This window comes from Xenopus laevis, chromosome 3L (genome assembly GCF_017654675.1).
Source record: "Xenopus laevis strain J_2021 chromosome 3L, Xenopus_laevis_v10.1, whole genome shotgun sequence".
Lineage (NCBI taxonomy): Eukaryota > Metazoa > Chordata > Amphibia > Anura > Pipidae > Xenopus > Xenopus laevis.
The window spans coordinates 100,403,543-100,425,431 of NC_054375.1; positions in this window are offsets into that span (position 1 = coordinate 100,403,543).

The following is a 21,889-nucleotide window of genomic DNA, read 5'->3' on the forward strand; positions in this document are numbered from 1 at the left end:
TTGAAGTCCTGGGTCATCACTGCTATTGAGAAGCTGAAACTTTAGGCTAATGTAATTAGTTAATTATATAATATATGGCATTTTTAGCCATATTCATTTTATGGGTTTAGTTCTTCTTTAAGAAGGTGGAAGGCAGCATAGTATATGTGTCGCTAAGTGTAAGGGGGGAGGCTGATGCCAGGAGGGGGCTCCAGACACTCACCAGCCCAATACTGTATCAGTAGAGGAGATCAGACATCAGCAAAACCCCTTCCCTCGCAACCAAGGAAGCGCAAATTATTCCAGGTTACCTTGCACATAATGTCTAGTATCTATGACTTGTACATAGTAATTCACCATGCAACTGTGCTCTGCATACAAATCAGTATAGGATATGGTTAGGTATGGTAAGTCAATATGCCATTTTTCAAATTGTGAAACCATGGAAAATTTTGTTCATTGAAGTTAATGGATGTTTTACACTGCGGCTTTTTGCAAAATGCATTGAAGTGAATGGGTATTTTTTTTAACTGTTTTTATTTCCTCGCAAAATACATTGAACTATAGGTGAAGGTGATCACGCGTTTCATGCCTGTTGGGGTCTATGAGTAAGTGTCCCAACAGGCAAGAAATGCATAAGGCCATCACCTATAATGTCCCAATAAATGCTTTTGAACTTTGAACTAACTTTGGTTGACTTTTTGAAGAAAACTCACAATTGTTGTTGTTTTCCCATGTATATGCACCCACAGACTGGGATGAACTGCGAGGATATCCTCTTCCTTATATAATTTTTGTTTGCTCTTACTATTGAACCCCAATTTATTGTGGTAGTGCTTATATTGGCTTTTTGCTCCATTTAATTTTGCTGAGAATGGGATCCCTTTTTGAACAGCGGCACCACATTAGTAATTCACCAGTCTCTCGGCACCATGCCAGACCTCAATGAATCCTGGAAAATTAAGTATAGATGTTTGGCAATGAAAGAGATAAGCATGTTTAGTACCCTGGGATGAATACCATCTGGTCCCGGAACTTTGCTTATCTTTACATGTTCTAATCTCTTTTGAATTTCCCCTTGCGTGAACCATGCATCATTAGTTGTATTAATAGAAATGGGACTATTTAGAAGGATTACTTGGATCCTCATTTGTGTAGACAGATGAAAAATAACAGTTTAGAATCTCTGCTTTATCTCTGTTCTCATCAACTAACCCCCTCTGACAACAATAGTCCCACCTTTGTTGGCCTTTCCCAATGGCCTTTCCCATTTAACATGTTGCAGAGATGCCCTTGTACTGGCAAAACTTGTACGTCTAAAGTTTAGTGTTTATTTACTCCCTTATAAAGTTGTTTCTGCAACATAATCTCAAAAGAGACCATGTTATGATGACTATTCAATAAAGGCTCAGCCACACAAATGCTAGAGATGAATTCAGTATTATTACCAGATCTAAAAAAGAGCTCTTGAACAAGCTGAAATAAAAATTTGTCATTAAGCAAATTTACAAACCCGTTAGCTTTTTCCAACTTGGCAACCCCATTACCCTAGTCAATGGCTGTTTAAGCAATGCAATTGGACTTCTCACACTTCAGGGGTGTCTCCACGTGGTAACACAGCAGGACAGGTCATATGGATCAGTGAGGGCTCCCCGTACTTTTGTTTTATCTTGTTGTAAAGTAGCCTACATTTGTAAAAGTAGTTGGGCATCAATTGCGTCACTTATTCGAGGTGGTTTGTAGCATACACCAATGATAATTTTCTTTGTAGCATTTTGCCCAGTTGAAATTAGAGATGTCGCGAACTGTTCGCCGGCGAACTTGTTCGCGCGAACATCGGGTGTTCGCGCTCGCCGGAAGTTCGCGAACGTCGCGCGACGTTCGCCATTTTGGGTTCGCCATTGTTGGCGCTTTTTTTTGCCCTCTCACCCCAGACCAGCAGGTACATGGCAGCCAATCAGGAAGCTCTCCCCTGGACCACTCCCCTTCCCTATAAAAACCGAAGCCCTGCAGCGTTTTTTCACTCTGCCTGTGTGTGCTGAAGAGATAGTGTAGGGAGAGAGCTGCTGCCTGTTAGTGATTTCAGGGACAGTTGAAAGTTTGCTGGCTAGTAATCGTTTTGATACTGCTCTGTTATTGGAGGGACAGAAGTCTGCAGGGGTTTGAGGGACATTTAAGCTTAGGTAGCTTTGCTGGCTAGTAATCTACCTTCTACTGCAGTGCTCTGTATGTAGCTGCAGTGGGCAGCTGTCCTGCTTCTGATCTCATCTGCTGACTGCTGCAATAACAGTAGTCCTTGTAAGGACTGCTTTTATTTATTTTTTTGTTGTTTTACTACTACTACTACTACTACTACTATAAGAGCCCAGTGCTATTAGTCTAGCAGTGTTGGGGAGTGGGACTGGTGTGCTAATCTGCTGCTCCTAGTAGTTCAGCAGCACCAACTTTAATTTTTTTTTTTAATATTCATTTTTTTTATTTTACTTTTTTTTATTTTACTACCGCTGTAGTAGTGTATAAGTTGACCTTTTAGGCATTATTTGCCCTGTAGGCATTATTTGCACACTGTTTTCTTCAACCCGCCATCGAGCTGTGTGACCTTGTTCCCATTCTGTCTAAATATCCATAATATTACCGTCTCCAGAAAAAACACCGGAGTCACTTTTTTCAAGCAGCCATAATATATTTTACGTAATCCGTATCCACCGCTGTAGTAGTGTATACGTTGGCCTTGTAGGCATTATTTGCACACTGTTTTCTTCAACCCGCCATCGAGCTGTGTGACCTTGTTCCCATTCTGTCTAAATATCCATAATATTACCGTCTCCAGAAAAAACACCGGAGTCACTTTTTTCAAGCAGCCATAATATATTTTACGTAATCCGTATCCACCGCTGTAGTAGTGTATACGTTGGCCTTGTAGGCATTATTTGCACACTGTTTTCTTCAACCCGCCATCGAGCTGTGTGACCTTGTTCCCATTCTGTCTAAATATCCATAATATTACCGTCTCCAGAAAAAACACCGGAGTCACTTTTTTCAAGCAGCATTCATATATTTTACGTAATCCGTATCCACCGCTGTAGTAGTGTATACGTTGGCCTTGTAGGCATTATTTGCACAGTGTTTTCTTCAACCCGCCATCGAGCTGTGTGAGCTTGTTCACATTTTGTCTAAATATTGATAATATTATCGTCTCTAGAAAAACCACTTGAGTTACTTTTTTTCAAGCAGCATTCATATATTTTACGTAATCCGTATCCACCGCTGTAGTAGTGTATACGTTGACCTTGTAGGCATTATTTGCACACTGTTTTCTTCAACCCGCCATCGAGCTGTGTGACCTTGTTCCCATTCTGTCTAAATATCCATAATATTACCGTCTCCAGAAAAAACACCGGAGTCACTTTTTTCAAGCAGCATTCATATATTTTACGTAATCCGTATCCACCGCTGTAGTAGTGTATACGTTGGCCTTGTAGGCATTATTTGCACACTGTTTTCTTCAACCCGCCATCGAGCTGTGTGACCTTGTTCCCATTCTGTCTAAATATCCATAATATTACCGTCTCCAGAAAAAACACCGGAGTCACTTTTTTCAAGCAGCATTCATATATTTTACGTAATCCGTATCCACCGCTGTAGTAGTGTATACGTTGGCCTTGTAGGCATTATTTGCACACTGTTTTCTTCAACCCGCCATCGAGCTGTGTGACCTTGTTCCCATTCTGTCTAAATATCCATAATATTACCGTCTCCAGAAAAAACACCGGAGTCACTTTTTTCAAGCAGCATTCATATATTTTACGTAATCCGTATCCACCGCTGTAGTAGTGTATACGTTGACCTTGTAGGCATTATTTGCACACTGTTTTCTTCAACCCGCCATCGAGCTGTGTGAGCTTGTTCACATTTTGTCTAAATATTGATAATATTATCGTCTCTAGAAAAACCACTTGAGTTACTTTTTTTCAAGCAGCATTCAGATATTTTACGTAATCCGTATCCACCGCTGTAGTAGTGTATACGTTGACCTTGTAGGCATTATTTGCACACTGTTTTCTTCAACCCGCCATCGAGCTGTGTGACCTTGTTCACATTTTGTCTAAATATTGATAATATTATCGTCTCTAGAAAAACCACTTGAGTTACTTTTTTTCAAGCAGCATTCATATATTTTACGTAATCCGTATCCACCGCTGTAGTAGTGTATACGTTGACTTTGTAGGCATTATTTGCACAGTGTTTTCTTCAACCCGCCATCTAGCTGTGTGTATTATCGTTTCCAGAAAAACCAACTGAGTTTTTGTTGTTGTTGTTGTTTTTTTAAAAATAATGCCAGGCAAAGGCAGGCCGCCACGCAGAGGCCGTGCTAGGGGCCGTGCTGCTATGCAATCCTGTGGCCCTAGCAAATTGCCCAGTTTTAAAAAGCCAATGACCCTGAACTCCCAAAATGCTGAAGAGGTAGTTGACTGGCTTACACAGCACACCCCATCCTCTACCGTTTCTAACTTTACCACAACATCCTCCTCATCCTCCACTGCTATGGCCACCCCACGTAACACTTCCTCCACCACCGGTGCCCCTTCTTCACTGGGGTCAGAGGAGTTATTTTCCAATGAGTTTCTTGAACTGAGTAATGCGCAACCATTATTGCCAGAAGAAGATGAAGGAGATGAGGACCTTACACCAGATTTAATTCTGGCAGAGAACACGATAGAGATGGACATAATGAGTGATGAGGAGGAGGTCCCCGCTGCTGCTTCCTTCTGTGATGTGTCAGAAGAAATTGATGCATCTGAGGAGAATGATGATGAGGAGATTGATGTTTTGTGGGTGCCTAGTAGAAGAGAGCAAGAGGAGGGTAGTTCAGATGGAGAGACGGAGAGTCAGAGAGGCAGTAGGAGAATAAGACTTAGAAGAAGCAGGGAGGACAGCCCGCAGGGATCAGCAGGGCAACAACATGTATCGGCACCTGTGTTCAGCCGGCCAACGCACCCGCCATTGCCGCCAATACCGCCAACTCCGCCAACTTCTACTGTTACCGCCAGATCGCACACTTCCAAAAAGTCAGCAGTGTGGGATTTTTTTAATGTGTGTGCCTCTGACAAAAGCATTGTAATTTGCAATGAGTGCAGTCAGAAACTGAGCCTTGGTAAGCCCAACAGCCACATAGGTACAACTTCTATGCGAAGGCACATGAGCGGCAAGCACAAAGCACTTTGGGAGCAACACCTCAAAGGCAACAGGCAAACTAAAAGCCACACTCCTTCTGGTCCAGCCTCTTACTGCTCTACCTCTGCTCTCCTTGACCCGTCTGAACCACCCTCCACTCCGCCTTCCACCTTGACCACCTGTTCCCATTCCCAGTCATCTGCCACCAGCCAAGTTTCTGTGAAGGCCATGTTTGAGCGTAAGAAGCCAATGTCTGACTGTCACCCCCTTGCCCGGCGTCTGACAGCTGGCTTGTCTGCACTCTTAGCCCGCCAGCTTTTACCATACCAGCTGGTGGACTCTGAGGCCTTCCGCAAATTTGTAGCAATTGGGACACCGCAGTGGAAGGTACCCAGCCGCAATTTTTTTTCTAAAAAGGGAATACCACACCTGTACCAACATGTGCAGAGCCAAGTTACCGCATCTCTGTCACTTAGTGTTGGGCCAAAGGTCCATATGACTACTGACGCATGGTCCTCCAAGCATGGTCAGGGCAGGTATGTCACCTACACTGCCCACTGGGTGAACTTGGTAATGGCTGGGAAGCAGGGAATGGGTAGCTCAACAACAACAGTGGAGTTGGTGTCACCGCCACGGATTGCACGCGGTTCTGCCACCACCTCTACTCCTCCATCGCTCTCTACCTCGTCTTCTTCTTCTTCTTACTCTGCTGCTGGGTCCTCCTTCTCCTCCTCCACACCTGTGCACCCCCAGCTCCCCCTAGGCTATTCGACGTGCCAGGTACGCCGTTGTCACGCTGTCTTGGGGATGACGTGCCTGGAAAGCAAAAACCATACCGGATCTGTACTCCTGTCATCTCTGCAGTCACAGGCCGATCGGTGGCTGACCCCACACCAACTGCAGATCGGAAAAGTGGTGTGTGACAATGGAAGCAATCTGTTGGCAGCGTTGAGACTAGGCAATTTAACACATGTGCCCTGCATGGCACATGTGTTAAATTTAATAGTCCAACGTTTTGTCTCCAAGTACCCAGGATTCCAGGACGTTCTCACCCAGTCCAGAAAGGTGTCGGCCCATTTCAGACGTTCCTACACAGCCATGGCACGCCTTGCTGACATTCAGCAGCGCTACAACATGCCAGTCAGGCGTTTGATTTCTGACAGCCAGGCCGTCAACGAGTACCTTTTTGAACTGGGTGGTAGGACTGGATCTGCACAGCTGGGGATTTTTTTCCCCCGTTACTGGGTGCTTATGCGCGATGCCTGCAGGCTCATGCGACCTTTTGAAGAGGTGACAAATATGGTCAGTCGCACCGAAGGCACCATCAGCGACCTAATACCCTTCGCTTTCTTCCTGGAGCGTGCCGTGCGACGAGTGACAGATGAGGCTGTAGACCCAGCGTGACGAGGAGCTGGAAGCGCACGATTTCTGGTCGGAATCACCAGAACGAACCCAGGCACCTGCTGCAACGCAGGGAGAGGTGCCAGAAGTGGAGTCAGAGGAGGAAGGTGGCTTTGTGGAGGAGGAGGAGGAGGACCAACAGGAGCAGGCTTCCCAGGGGGCTAGTGGTGACCTTTTGGGGACCCCTGGTCTTGTACGTGGCTGGGGGGAGGAGACCGTGGATGATGCAGTCCTTGATAATGAGGAAGCGGAGATGGATAGCTCTGCATCCAACCTTGTGAGAATGGGGTCTTTCATGCTGTCATGCCTGTTGAAGGACCCCCGTATCAAGAGGCTTAAGGAGAAGGACCTGTACTGGGTCGCAACGCTACTAGACCCTCGGTACAAGCATAAAGTGTCAGAAATGTTACCAACATACCACAAGTCCGAAAAGATGCGGCATTTACAAACCAGCCTGCAAAACATGTTGTACAATGCTTTTAAGGGTGATGTCACTTCAGGAACTCATCAACATTCCAGGGGCAGAGGTGCCAGTAATCCTGCCACGAGCACACCTGCAAGGACAAAGCCCTTTGGCCAGTCTGTAACGTCAGACATGCAAATGTTTTTCTGTCCAAGGCAGCGCCACAACCCTTCTGGATCCACCCTCAAAGAACGCCTCGACCGGCAGGTAGCGGACTACCTGGCATTAACTGCAGATATCGACACTCTGAGGAGCGATGAACCCCTGGACTACTGGGTGCGCAGGCTTGATCTGTGGCCAGAGCTGTCACAATTTGCCATGAACCTCTTGTCTTGCCCAGCCTCAAGTGTGCTCTCAGAAAGGACCTTCAGTGCAGCAGGAGGGATTGTAACTGAGAAGAGAACTCGCCTAGGTCACAAAAGTGTCGATTACCTGACCTTTATTAAAATGAATGAGGGGTGGATCTCGGAGGGTTACTGCACGCCGGAAGACTTGTTCTGACTTCTATGCAGCTGTCCTTCTCTTCAAGCCTCATGACTCCACACACAGCTGTCCTTTAGCGTCCTCCTCCTCCCTCCGCCACCGTTACAAACTAGGGTGCAAACCCTACTGGTTTAATTTTTTCTGGCCTCTGTGCTTCAGTGGCTGCAACCAAAAAAACTGGGCAAACAATGTCTACAAGGTCAACGTATGGCAAAAAATGACTATTTTCAGCATTTATATGGCATATTTTTTCTGGCAACTGTGCTTCAGTGGCTGCATCCAAAAAAATGCATATTTTCTGCATTTATATGGCATAATTTTTCTGGCCTCTGTGCTTCAGTGGCTGCAACCAAAAAAATGCATATTTTCTGCATTTATATGGCATAATTTTTCTGGCCTCTGTGCTTCAGTGGCTGCAACCAAAAAATTTATGTTTTCAGCATTTATATGGCATAATTTTTCTGGCAACTGTGCTTCAGTGGCTGCGACCAAAAAAATGACTATTTTCAGCATTTATATGGCATATTTTTTCTGGCCTCTGTGCTTCAGTGGCTGCGGCCAAAAAAACTGGGCAAACAATGCCTACAAGGTCAACGACGTTGACCTTGTAGGCATTGTTTGCCCAGTTTTTTTGGCCGCAGCCACTGAAGCACAGAGGCCAGAAAAAATATGCCATATAAATGCTGAAAATAGTCATTTTTTGCCATACGTTGACTCAACGTATATGGCAAAAAATGACTATTTTCAGCATTTATATGGCATATTTTTTCTGGCAACTGTGCTTCAGTGGCTGCGACCAAAAAAATGCATATTTTCTGCATTTATATGGCATAATTTTTCTGGCCTCTGTGCTTCAGTGGCTGCAACCAAAAAAATTTATATTTTCAGCATTTATATGGCATAATTTTTCTGTCAACTGTGCTTCAGTGGCTGCGACCAAAAAAATGCATGTTTTCTGCATTTATATGGCATAATTTTTCTGGCCTCTGTGCTTCAGTGGCTGCAACCAAAAAGTTTATATTTTCAGCATTTATATGGCATAATTTTTCTGTCAACTGTGCTTCAGTGGCTGCGACCAAAAAAATGCATATTTTCTGCATTTATATGGCATAATTTTTCTGGCCTCTGTGCTTCAGTGGCTGCAACCAAAAAAATTTATATTTTCAGCATTTATATGGCATAATTTTTCTGGCAACTGTGCTTCAGTGGCTGCGTCCAAAAAAACTGGGCAAACAATGTCTACAAGGTCAACGTATGGCGAAAAATGACTATTTTCAGCATTTATATGGCATATTTTTTCTGGCAACTGTGCTTCAGTGGCTGCGTCCAAAAAAACTGGGCAAACAATGCCTACAAGGTCAACGTATGGCAGTTGTTTAAAGAGAACAGTAGATTACTAGCCAGCAAAGCTACCTAAGCTAAAATGTCCCTCAAATCCCTGCAGACTTCTGTCCCTCCAATACAGAGCAGTATCAAGCAGATTACTAGCCAGCAAACTTACTATCATCTGTCCCTGAAATCACTAACAGCTCTCCCCCTACACTATCTCTTCCAAGCACACACAGGCAGATTTTTCAGATACATTTTTGCCCTTGATCCCCCTCTGGCATGCCACTGTCCAGGTCGTTGCACCCTTTAAACAACTTTAAAATCATTTTTCTGGCCAGAAATGTCTTTTCTAGATGTTAAAGTTCGCCTTCCCATTGAAGTCTATGGGGTTCGCGAACCGTTCGCGAACCGCTCGCGTTTTTGCGCAAGTTCGCGAATATGTTCGCGAACTTTTTTTCCGACGTTCGCTACATCCCTAGTTGAAATATCAACCCAGGGGTATTCCACGCCCTCCACGGTGCCATCTATATTCCAGTTTGGTAAGATTTTTTAATAGGCCACTTAATATGATATAAGCTATCTGTTGGTTAAATATTCATTCTGGGTGTATAGTTTTGCTTTATTTTTAATGTAAGGTCCTTGGTTATTAAGTTTGGTAATAGTAAAAGTTAAGTTTTATATTCCAGTTAGTTTACCTGGTTCTGTCCCAATAAATGGTGTGGTTCTAATACAGAAGTTTTTAGTGGGATTCTTTCCATTTTCTCTTCAATATTGTGTTGCTGGAGGTAGTGATCAAGTGCTGAAATTACATCTTTATTGGTGAAGATACATATATTAGTGTATAATAATTCCATTCCATGCTGGATAAAATTGTTCAATCTGGTATTTGGCCAATTACAGACACTTTATTAAAAAGGCGGTATCCTTAATTTAGCTTGATGTGTTTCTTTCCAGAGGTTTCCAGAGTTCTCAAGATGATTTTCACCCAAATGGAAATAATTTCTTTAAATGTGCCGATCATGGAAATTATTGACCTGACTGTGTTTACCTCCTTGTGAATCTTGTGGAGCATGGAAATTCAGCTAACATATATTTGGGGGTTAGTTGTTTTTTCATTACACCTTTTTGTATAGCTGTTTGTGGGGTAGTGTAGTGATAGAATTTTTTTGTTTTATCTTATTTGTGTGTTCATATATTGAATATATATATATAGTAATGTGTGATTTTACTGTGTCTTTAAAAACAACATTTTCTGTTACTTCTCATAAGTTCTAAAACTGACCAATAATAACAGTAGAGGTAGCAAATTGTTTTTTGTAACCATCCAGTTGGAAAGCAGTAAGGTACTATGGTATGTGTAGAAGGGAGGCATACAAGGATGCCACGTTTTTTGGGGGGCATTATTCTTCAAGTTACAAACCTCCCTTATCTGTAACAATGAAAAGGCTATAAAAAACAATACATTTCAGGATTAAATCAGAACTGTATTCTCTACATTTCTCCACGTGTGTGTGATGTAAATCAAGACTTCTCCTACAATCATTATCTCATTATCTCAATCATATATCTTCATGGAATCCAATTTAAACTCCAAAACTGTAGTGTGTTCGATGTCTATTTTATTTATGTAAGTATATAGTCAGCAGTGTTCATTACAACTACTTCTTCCCCTTTTTCTGCTGGATTTATTATGATGTTCTTATGTTACAGAAGTGATGGCAATTCCTTTTAAAGTCAAGAGATTGATTTTTTGTTCCTTACAGTATAGCCCTGATGTCAATCTTTGGGGCAAATTTACTTAAGGGTGAACTGGCTAACGCTAGCGAAAATTCGCCAGCGTGACGTCATTTTGCCACTTTGCTGATTTACTAACGGGTGCTGGCGTAAATTCGCTAGTGAAGTGGACCTACTCTAGAGATACGTCGCACCCTTACATCAGGTGAAGTTGTGCTATGGCGAAGGGACGTAACTACGCTAATTCACTAACTTGCGGATTTTTGTTTCACAGGGTAGAATGAGAGTACCCTTGATTTTACTGGGTTGAAAGGTAATTTCTATTACGTTGACCATACAATTTAGTTTTTTCTGTTTTAGCACTCATTTCTGAGTTAGTCTGCAGAGCTTTACCTTTTGCAATTCAATCAATAGCTGCTGCAGTTTTGAATTTTTGACATAACTCTACTAATGGTGTCATTTTTTTGTGATAAAGGTGTCCTTTAAATAAGATTTATATTTTTTTAAAAATTACAACATCATTAAAAGGGTTAATAATTTATAAAGCATGTCCACAGGCTTTTGTTTACTTCCCTACCCCCCAGCAATAGAGCACTTACATTTTGACTTTAGTTTCCTAGGAAACCTGGATGATTGTTAGGTTATGTTGGCAGTAAAATGTATAAAACAAAGGATGTATGTGTGTACTTTGGTAAGACTGGGGGCATCTTGTTAGCACTTCCAGCCTGTGGCTATAAGAGGGGGTGTAGGCTGGAATTGGGCATACATGTATTCATTATTTATTCTTAAAGAAGTTTTCTGTATAAATGAAAGTATATTTTCTGTATAACATTTTGGTTGATCTCTTGAAGATTTTGCTGTACAAAGATCTTTCTGTAGTTATATACAATGAAAATTTGCTCCAAACAGCAACATCTGTTTAGCATTACCAGTATGGGGGTCAGAGACCTAATGGAGGTAAGGTGTTGATTGTATTAGCATAATTGGAGCTATGAGGTGTTATTAAACTATCCAGGGAGAGGTGCCAAAACAGCATTGTATATAGCAGACAATAGATGTCGCACCCCCCCCTCTATTCAAACCTGGTTTTCCGTTTTCACATATATACTTCTAAACCCACCCCTGTTTTGAACCAGTCCAATGTGAACTTTCCCATTCTACAAAAGTGTGTCCTTTTTCCTTTGTAAAAGGAGGTACACAGCTGTAGCTATAGATATACCACAACCTTCACAGATAAACTATTTACTATTAACATTTACTCAGATTTTACTAACTCCATGATTTTTTTAAATCTGCATTACCAGCACTAGGCACCAGTTAACTGATCACAGGTGTTAGTGGGACCAGAAAGGGTTAATGCTTAACCACCTCAGGCTAATAACCTTGGCACTCCAGTTGGGGGGCATAAGTTGTGGATCATTATTACCATCAACAACATTTCAGTATATTTACCTGGCTAGGCATTTTAGAGTGAAAGACTGCAATCCATACATCCCTGCTTATTTTATTATGTATGTCCAGCTGTAGAGAGTATCCGTAAGTAAATACTCCCTCCCTGGTGCCTTATTCACCAGTGGATATTTCCACAAGATGCAAGTTGACCTCTTGACCATCAGCCCAAGCCCCAAGGATACAATATAGAAAGGCCTGACACCTACCACCCCATATCAAAGAGTAAACACAGTACAACACGCAAGGTAAAGAATCTGTCTGCAAAGTCCTATACGGCAAAGTGCTATGAATATGGCATGGTGGACACCTGGTCATTAATCTATTCCAAGCCACTGTACTAGATTTTGACTCATATACTGTACACCACCATATATTTTAAGACTTTACTTTTTTACTGGTTATACTGTTTAACCTTCAAATATTCTGGTGCTTATTCTCCAGGACACTGTAGGCAGAGTAGGTAGAGTAAACAGGACACAATAAACCTTGACGACATACATATAACCGAGACATTTATCACAGATGGACACATATAATAATTGTACATACGGAGAGTGTGACATAATGTATTTTCATAAATGCTGCAACGCCACGTCTCCACTTAAACTGCATAGCAAGTGTAGTTAAGGGGTAAAAGCTTTACTCAGGGTAGCTGTTTTTGCTAAGCATCTGTTTTTTTGTGCAATTTTCTTTGCTTGTCAGATCTGGTCTGCGATTTTCTTCTTGCTGTGAATTTCCATTTGGTACCAGTTCTCACTTTTAAACATATAATTTCTCTTTTTCAAAGCTCTTTTGTGCACCGTGACTAACCTGCTGCTTGGTGCGGCATTCTAAACACACAATTTCACTCTCCTTTTCTTTCTTTCTTTTTTTCATTGTGATGTACCTTGCAGTAAGTGGTGGTGCATTTAATTTTGAATGCGTTTTGTACCAGGACTTATTAAAGGGATACTGTCATGGGAAAAATTTTTTTTTTTTAAAAGTTAAAAATTTGATCCAGCAGAATTCTGCACTGAAATCCATTTCTCAAAAGAGCAAACAGATTTTTTTATATTCAATTTTGAAATCTGACATGGGGCTAGACATATTGTCAATTTTCCAGCTGCCCCAAGTCTTGTGACTTGTGCTCTGATAAACTTCGATCACTCTTTACTGTTGTACTGCAAGTTGGAGTGATATCACCCTCCTCCCTTTCCCCCCCAGCAGGCAAACAAAAGAACAATGGGAAGGTAACCAGATAGCAGCTCCCTAACACAAGATAACAGCTGCCTGGTAGATCTAAGAACAACACTCAATAGTAAAAACCCATGTCCCACTGAGACACATTCAGTTACATTGAGAAGGAAAAACAACAGCCTGCCAGAAAGCATTTCTCTCCTAAAGTGCAGGCACAAGTCACATGACAGGGACAGCTGGGAAATTGACAAAATGTCTAGGCCCATGTCAGATTTCAAAATTTAATATAAAAAAAAAATCTGTTTGCTCTTTTGAGAATTGGATTTCAGTGCAGAAGTCTGCTGGAGTAGCACTATTAACTGGTGCGTTTTGAAAAAAACATGTTTTCGGATGACAGTATCCCTTTAATATATGTACAAGCTATAGTTGTAAATGAATAAATTTAGAAATAATTTTGACCCTTACCCAGTCCAATTGGGTACAAATTGTAGGGCTCAGACTGTAGGGTTCATTTACGATCAGTTAATGTATTGTTAAGGGGCTCAAAATCAAGCCACATAGCAGTATTTTTTTAACATACGTGGTCTCTGCACCATGTGCTAATTGTGCCTTTGTTGGAATTTCCAGTGTAAGCCACATGTGAAGAGCAAGAGAGCAGTTTATTTAGCAACTGACCTTTTTCTTGAATCTGGTGTTTTTCATTAGGGATTCTTTTGGAATTAGGAGTTGGCATAGTTTTACTTTATCTTATGTTCCTAAAGGTATGAACTGAGGTTAAAACGAAGATGTATTTCCATGAAGTTCAACCTCTTAGCAAACACATACAAAATATGGTATATTAAATTTCCCAGCAGCCAGTTTCCAAGTTTACTCCCCCCAGGGAAAAAAATAATTCCTTCCTTACCTACAAATGACAATTCTCTGAACTAATCAGAACTAATTATGTTTGATGAAATCAAATTATTAGATAATATTTGAACCAAACTAAAAGAATGACTCAATGCCACTTCTTTTGGTAAACAATACCTGCTGTACAAAATCCTTCCTATGCTTATATTAAAAATGACATTCTTGCAATCTTTTTGTTACCTAAGGATGTCAACTGCTTAAAGTTTGCCCTACTAGACCTAATGGTAAGCACTATTTCTTTTCTGCAGATGCATTGATTTCTACGGCTTAGGGTTAAATATAAAAGACATGCTTCTGCTGCCAAATATATATTTATGTATAGCCTGGGCTTAATGCATGAGGCAGAGTTGTGTGTGGATCCGATCAGACAGATTCATACACACCACATATCCAACCACAGAGTAGCAGCCCTGTCCAGCCACAGACCTTCCAAATTCGATTTAAATAAACTCTGGAGTCCCACAATTCAATGTGTCTTTATTTCACACAACATGTTTTGGATAAAACAGCAACAAGCACCTGATGAAGGATATGTTTTATCCGAAACATGTTGTGTGAAATAAAGACACATTGAATTGCTGTGGGACTCCAGAGTTTATTTAAATCGAATTTGGAAGGTCTGTGGCTGGACGGGGCTGCTACTCTGTTGGAGATACCCTGAATACAGGGGTAAGGGATCACTACAATATTTGAAAAGCACTGTACTATTGTATTCAACTTTGGCTTGGAGTTCCTAAACCTTATTCACTGGTGTTCTTAGGCAATTTGTAATTCCTCTTCATTATGTCATTTTTGTAAATGTCGTTTTTCTGATGCACTCTACAATTTATCATTTCGATGTCTGTCCGGTTACTAGGGTCCCATTTACCCTGCAAATTGTGGGTATGATGATGTCACTGTGACATAACCGGGTAAAAAAATATATACAGTAAACGTGCTGCATGAACAATAGTATTGCCTTCCCCTCAGGTTGACAGCTCTATCAAGAACCACTCTTTCAATAATATTATGACAAGCAAACAAAGATCTTCTGTGTGATGTTGTGTTCTGTCAGATAGAACTGGTGGATAAAATGCCCTGCTTACTACTCTGGCCTATATATATTTGGGTGCTAGTGATGCTAAGCCCCTTGTGGTATTGTGCCTTCTAGAGAGGTAAAAAAAAGTAGAGTAATGGGGTTCAAGCCTATAGGTCAATTGAGGTGAAATCCCTGTAACTTTGTATGAATGACCGTAGGTACATATTTGTACATTCTTTTAAACTAAGGGGGGCCCAACTAAATGTTGGTCTAACAGCATTCATACACAGATAAAACAAGGAAAATAAAAGTGCTGCACCTTGTTTATGATTTGGCAATTCATCTATAGTGGTGCACAACTTAAAAGTTGCGGAGGGCACTGCTGGAGTTATGGTAAAAAAACTGATGTATTGTGTGTAACAAGTGTGGTGATTTGTGTAACATACATTTTTTCTTGTATAAAATGCACCAGGGTGTACAAATTTATAAAAACTTTAAATTCTCTGGAGAAGGGAGTGAGAAGGGATTAAGAACCGCCTGTACCAGATTAGAAATACAAACATATGTGGAGGCACTGGTCTAATAATATGGAATTCCTTTTATTTCACTCTATTAATTTAGCCCTCATTTATAATCCTCATTATCTTGTACCTTACCTTGTCCCTTACAGATTCCATTGTATATGACTTTATTAACACCTCACACACAGATGGATATTCCTTTTTTGTTGGTCGTGATCTATGAGCTGAATGTTGTGTATATATAAAGCTTACTATGATTATATTAGTTAGCCAATACAGGTATCACCTTTATACCACTTCTGTTATTTTTTATTTCAAAAGGGTTGCCCTGTAACACTAAAGGTACACATTACACATTATTGTACTGACCTGTGAAATTTTTCTTGGACTTAGCCCTAAATACAAGGATCTTAATTAACTGTAAGTCTATTAAACCATTGTTTCAAATGTCTTGGCAATAACATGTTTGAATAACCAAGTAAAACAAGCCAGCTTTCCTTTATTTCGCAGCACAATAAATCCAGTGCTCCACTAGGGGTTCCCAAGTAAATCCCGCATCTATCAGGCCAATTTCCGGCAATTTAATATTAACAATTACCATTTCATGGCCCGGGTGCTTCCCGCCCGGACCTGGCGCTTATACTCTGGAGCGGTTAAATTTCCCCAAACTTGCAGAGTGCATAAATCATCTGTTAAGAATCTTACTCGGTTGGCGTTGTGACCCAGGTGCTGCCGCCCTGAGACCTTCACTAAGACTTTTATGCCGCCCAATGACCATATAGAACACCACCGTTTTGCATCATTGTTATTAGGGTGTAACCCATTCAAATCAAAAGGATATTGGAATACTTATACTGAAATATTTTACTGAAAAACAGGTTGAAATATGTAATTTATTTGCATGCCAATGTCTGTCAATCAAAAAGGAATTGGTGGTGTATTTGATCACCTTTTTTTTACACAGTTGGATAGTCTTGCTAAGTGCTAGTACCCTCCTCCCTTGCCCGCCTTCTACCCGCCCACCTGCGCACCATGAGCGGCTACGAGAGCGGCTGCAGAGGGGAGATTTCCATGTAACTTTAGAGGAAGCAGACCATTGTTTTGTTTGACACAGTTTCTTATAATATTACTATAAAGTGTGGGGTTACTTGCTTGTGCTATATGAAACATTAAAACAGCATTTTTTCTCTTAGAGAAAATGCTCAACTTGCCATAAACAAACACCCCTGTATCTGCATACCCTGCTAAAGTCCTCTTTTTGTGAGAGTCTTTGTTGAGTTGTTTTGGAGCTTCTTGACTAATGGTGCCTAATAACAAGCAGTTCTGCATTTAGGATTTGTATATTCCAAAAACGGAATAATAAAAGGGCCCACTCTGAGGCAGGAAAATGAATTTGTCCTTTATGCCCTGCTCAAAAATTGGCCTTGTGTTTGAATTTCAGCAAGCCTTGTAAAATTTAGGAATCTATTTGTGAATTGTTGCCTTAGAAACTGCCTCCTTTGCTGTTTCCAAAGTGACCAGTGCCCACAAAGCTTCTGTTACCATCTGAGGACAGAGCATCAGTGAAGGTAGAAAAGCACAAAGTAATCAAGATGGAAAAGTGTCATTTAAGGGAATATAAATAAAGTGCGGTAACTACACATTAACTCGAACAAGTATAGAACACAATGTGCAAGCAACTGGGAGATCTCGATCCAGACGGCAGAGAAGCCTCAAACGGTGCACAAGGGCCCTGGGCAGTACACGCGTTTACGCCACAGGAGAGATCACAGCCACCCCCCCCCCGGTTTTATATGCTCTGATAAACAATGAGCTCATACATTAAACCACTTAGTCAATAACAGATCAAGCTTTCTATGCGCTCATCAGGAGATGGACAGGCTTCCAACAAGCACACACAAAGCAGAGATCTTATCGGTTAGTACATATTCTGCCCCTGGCTGTAATAAAGGAAGTTCTCATGAGAACTTCCAGAAGTCATATACATATTAGGAACTAATTGGAGTCACAAAACTATTAAGTCATTGAATTAAAGTTCCTTTCCTACAAAGCTGTCTTATGTAAAATATTGGGTTCGAGAGTTCTTTCCTACAAAGCAGCCTTATACAAGACAAAGTATAACCCTGAGCCACCATTGATAAAACTTCTCGCATTACAACAGCTAATAACCAATACAAGATGTAAAAATGGTCCTGCCCAAAAGACCCAGGGCCATGAATTTCAAAGCGTCTGTAGCTAATTGTGGGGCTAAATCAATTAGCTCCTTATTTTAACTGTTATTTTTTCTAGAGTTTGCTGACAGGGATCCCAGATAGACTTTAAAGGAGAACTAAACCCTAAAAATAAACATGGCTAGAAGTGCCTTTTTTATACTGAAGTGACTGAACCAGCCTAAACATTTTGTGTCTTTATAACAGTAATGATCCAAAGTTGTCACAGGAGCTCACTGTCTTGGAGTTTGTTAGGAGTGTCAGTGACACTGCACTTGCTCAGAGTGCTCTGGGCAGCTGTTGAAAAGTTACGCTTAGGCGTAGATTTAAATCATCATAAAGTAGAAAACAAGGTTTGCCTGTCATAGAAGGTGATACTACAGGGCTGATTATTTAATTAAGCCATGAATTTAGACTATAAGCTCTACCACGCAGGGACCTCCATCCTTTTGTCTCCTTGAGACTTAGCACTTAATCTTTTTTTTAAATGTACTTTATAAGTAAATTGCACTGGTTGTGCAATGTTATGTAAATCTGTGATATGGGAGTACCCCAGTAAACAAGATGCGCACTGCCGAACATACTTTGTTAATCTTTTTTAATGTTGCCCAGCAGTTTACAGTATTAAAATATATTAAATATTATAATAATGATTAACCAATGCTACCAACAAAAAAAAAATTCAAGGGAGCCAGCCTAAATTCAGGGCTGCATTTATGCCTGGGAAATAGTCTGCTCCCAAACAATATTAACAACATTTAGTTAGCCCTATTGGATTGGCAGATGAACTCCTTCAGTGTATATACAGGCAGGTTGATTGGCTCCTGATAAAATGGACAATATTACATTTGCAAATTCAAGATTGAAAGCACCACTGGGTGATGTGACGTATAATCTCTATTAAGGGGCAGATTTATCAAGGGTCGAATTGAAAATTTGAATTTCAAATTTGAATTTTCTATTTTTTTTTATGGCCAAAACTGTCAAATTCGACTAGGGAATTGTTGGAATTGTTGAAATTCTATTCGAGTTTTTTAAAAAATTTGAATTAGATTTTTCGAGATTTATCATACTCTGACTCTTTAAGAATTTAAATTCAACTATTCACCACCTAAAATCTGCCAAATTGCTGTTTTAGCCAATGGGAGATGTCCTGGGATCAATTTGGAGTTGTTTGCAGCCTTTCTGACCTTTGAGTTTTTTTTGTATCGAATAAAGCTGGCCATAGACGCAAAGATCCGATCGTACGAATCATCGTACGATCAGACTTTCCCATCTCCCGACCTGCCACTAACCATTCAGATCAAATAAAGTACAAAAGAACAGATCAGCCGATATTCTGCCCCTGAAAGCAATCGTACGAATGTTATGTCCGACCAAAGCTAGTGACAGTCTCCCTCTGATATCCTTTGATCGGCAATACATGCAGAGATATCAGCAGCCGACAGTCGACCAAATGACCGATCTCTGCCAGACGAAAAATGTCGGGACTCTCCAAACAGTCCGAAAATCATATGAATCCTCGATTCGTACGATCAGATCTTTGCGTCTATAGCCAGCTTTAGAGTCAATCCTATTCACCTTATTTTTTAAAAAATAATTTCGATTGGTCTAATTTTGAGTTCATGGGAGTTTTAAAGAAACCCATGAATTTGTAAGCAAATTTCCAATATACAGTATATTTATTAAATATTTTCAGTGCTTTTATTTGTAAAAGCAATTGTTATTGAAAGCACTTTTTAAACAATGTTGCAAAGGTCCCCCAGCACAGACAGGTCTGTTAATCAGCTGCCTTGTCTTACATTGTATTAACAGTCTGAGTCACCAGGGCAGAGAATAGAAAGGGAAAAACACTGCCTTAAATACCAATACATGTATAAATAATTTATACATATATTTTTTAATTAACGTATATCGCAAAGTTGCTTAGAATTATGTTTTCATTTATTAGGACAACATGGGGGGGGGGGGTTGACATTCCCTTTAAAAACCTAAATAATAAATACTTTTGCTACAGACAATAGATCTGCCATCAGTAGGAAGTTGATGGTTCTGAACAGGTGAGAGTCATCCAGCAATAACTCATGCCCAAGTTCAACCTATGGTGTTTCCCACAGATGTCAATGGGAAGTCATATAAGGCAAATAGTTTCAGCTGTCAAAATATCACTAATGCCATTTGACTTGCAGGCGTACAGTTAACACAGCATCTACCAAAGAAATACATGGGAGTCAAAACAATATGACCATTCCCCCTCTTGCGACGTGCCCCTCCTCTCGGCTTCTCAAGGCTCCGGGTGCTTAGCCACCAGCGCCTCAGCTATATATATATCCACTCAGCACATAGATTGCAACAGGTGTAGAATCTGCATTGCCTAATGCATTTTGCGAAAGGCCCCCTTAATCATAGGCTCTACCATAGAAGAAAATGTTTCTATTTTCCTTTTTCCGCAAATAACGGTGGACAGTATTCTATACAGTAGGCTGTGGCTGGGAAAATGCATTGGTATTTTCACTGTTCAATTTGCTATTGCCTAGATGTTGAACTGTAATTCTTAGCACCCTCCACATCTGAGAGCTTCAGTGCAACAACTGCTCAGAGTCAAAGAGCTATATGTGTGTTAAAGAAAAAAAATCCCTCCCTTTTTAACATGAGTTCATTCATATGTAGAAAGGCTCTGAGACCTGACCGGTAACTAATTGATATTTTGTTAATTTGTTATTTATTTATTTTTGTTTGTTTAGCAATGTATTTGATACATGGATTGGACATTACTTATGACACTTAATTGTTACAAATATTGCTATGTGATTTTTGGTTTGATTTCTTGGCTAACATATTGTTTTAGGGGCTGATTCATTAAGGGTCGAATATCGAGGGTTAATTAACCCTCGATATTCGACTAGGAATTGAAATCCTTTGACTTCGAATATTGAAGTCGAAGGATTTAGCGCAAATTCTGCGATCGTACGATCGAAGGATTATTCCTTCGATCGAACGATTAAATCCTTCGAATCGAACGATTCGAAGGATTTTAATCCAACGATCGAAGGAATATCCTTCGATCAAAAAAACTTAGAAAAGCCTATTGGGACCTTCCCCATAGGCTAACATTGACTTCGGTAGCTTTTAGCTGCCGAACTAGGGGGTCGAAGTTTTTTTAAAGAGACAGTACTTCAACTATCGAATGGTCGAATAGTCGAACGATTTTTAGTTAGAGCCCAAAAAATACTTCAAATTCGAAGTTTTTTTTACTTCGAATGCTTCACTCGAATTTAGTGAATCGGCCCCTAAGTGTTGATTGATATATGCATGTCATTTATGACACTTAATTGTTACAAATATTGCTATCTGATTTTTTTGTTTGATTACTTGGCTAACATATTGACCTGGACTTTCCCACCAGTATGTGTATTTTAGACACTCTTTTGTTTTCATGTTCATTTTATATATATATATATATATATATATATATATATATATATATATATATATATATATATATATATATATATATATATATATATATATTTATATATATAGCGTTCCATTTTAGGGCAGGGGTGCCCAAAAGGTAGATCGGATCTACCAGTAGACCTTAAGATCATGATCAGTAGATCTCAAGATCTCAGCTTGTCTAAATCACCCTTCTTTTTAATTCAGATATTTATTGTGTTATGGTTACATAAGGAATAGTTAATAATAATAATTTTTATTATAATAATAATATCATAACAATATAGTAATAATACATAATAAATAATATCATTCTTAAATATAGCAATATAACTTTACCATACAGCAATATAATATTTAAGCAATACAAAATGCTAACAATGTTATTATGAATGTAGATCATAATGGGACAACATCACTAAGTAGACTCCACATTAGTAAAGTATGGGCACTCCTGATTTAGGGTATAGCTATCATTTAGATTCAAATGCAGTATTACCACAAACGGATAAATTATTTGCTGCTATTTCAAAAACGTATTTGGGTACAAGTCACCTGGATGGTTTCAGCCTTGATCTAAGCA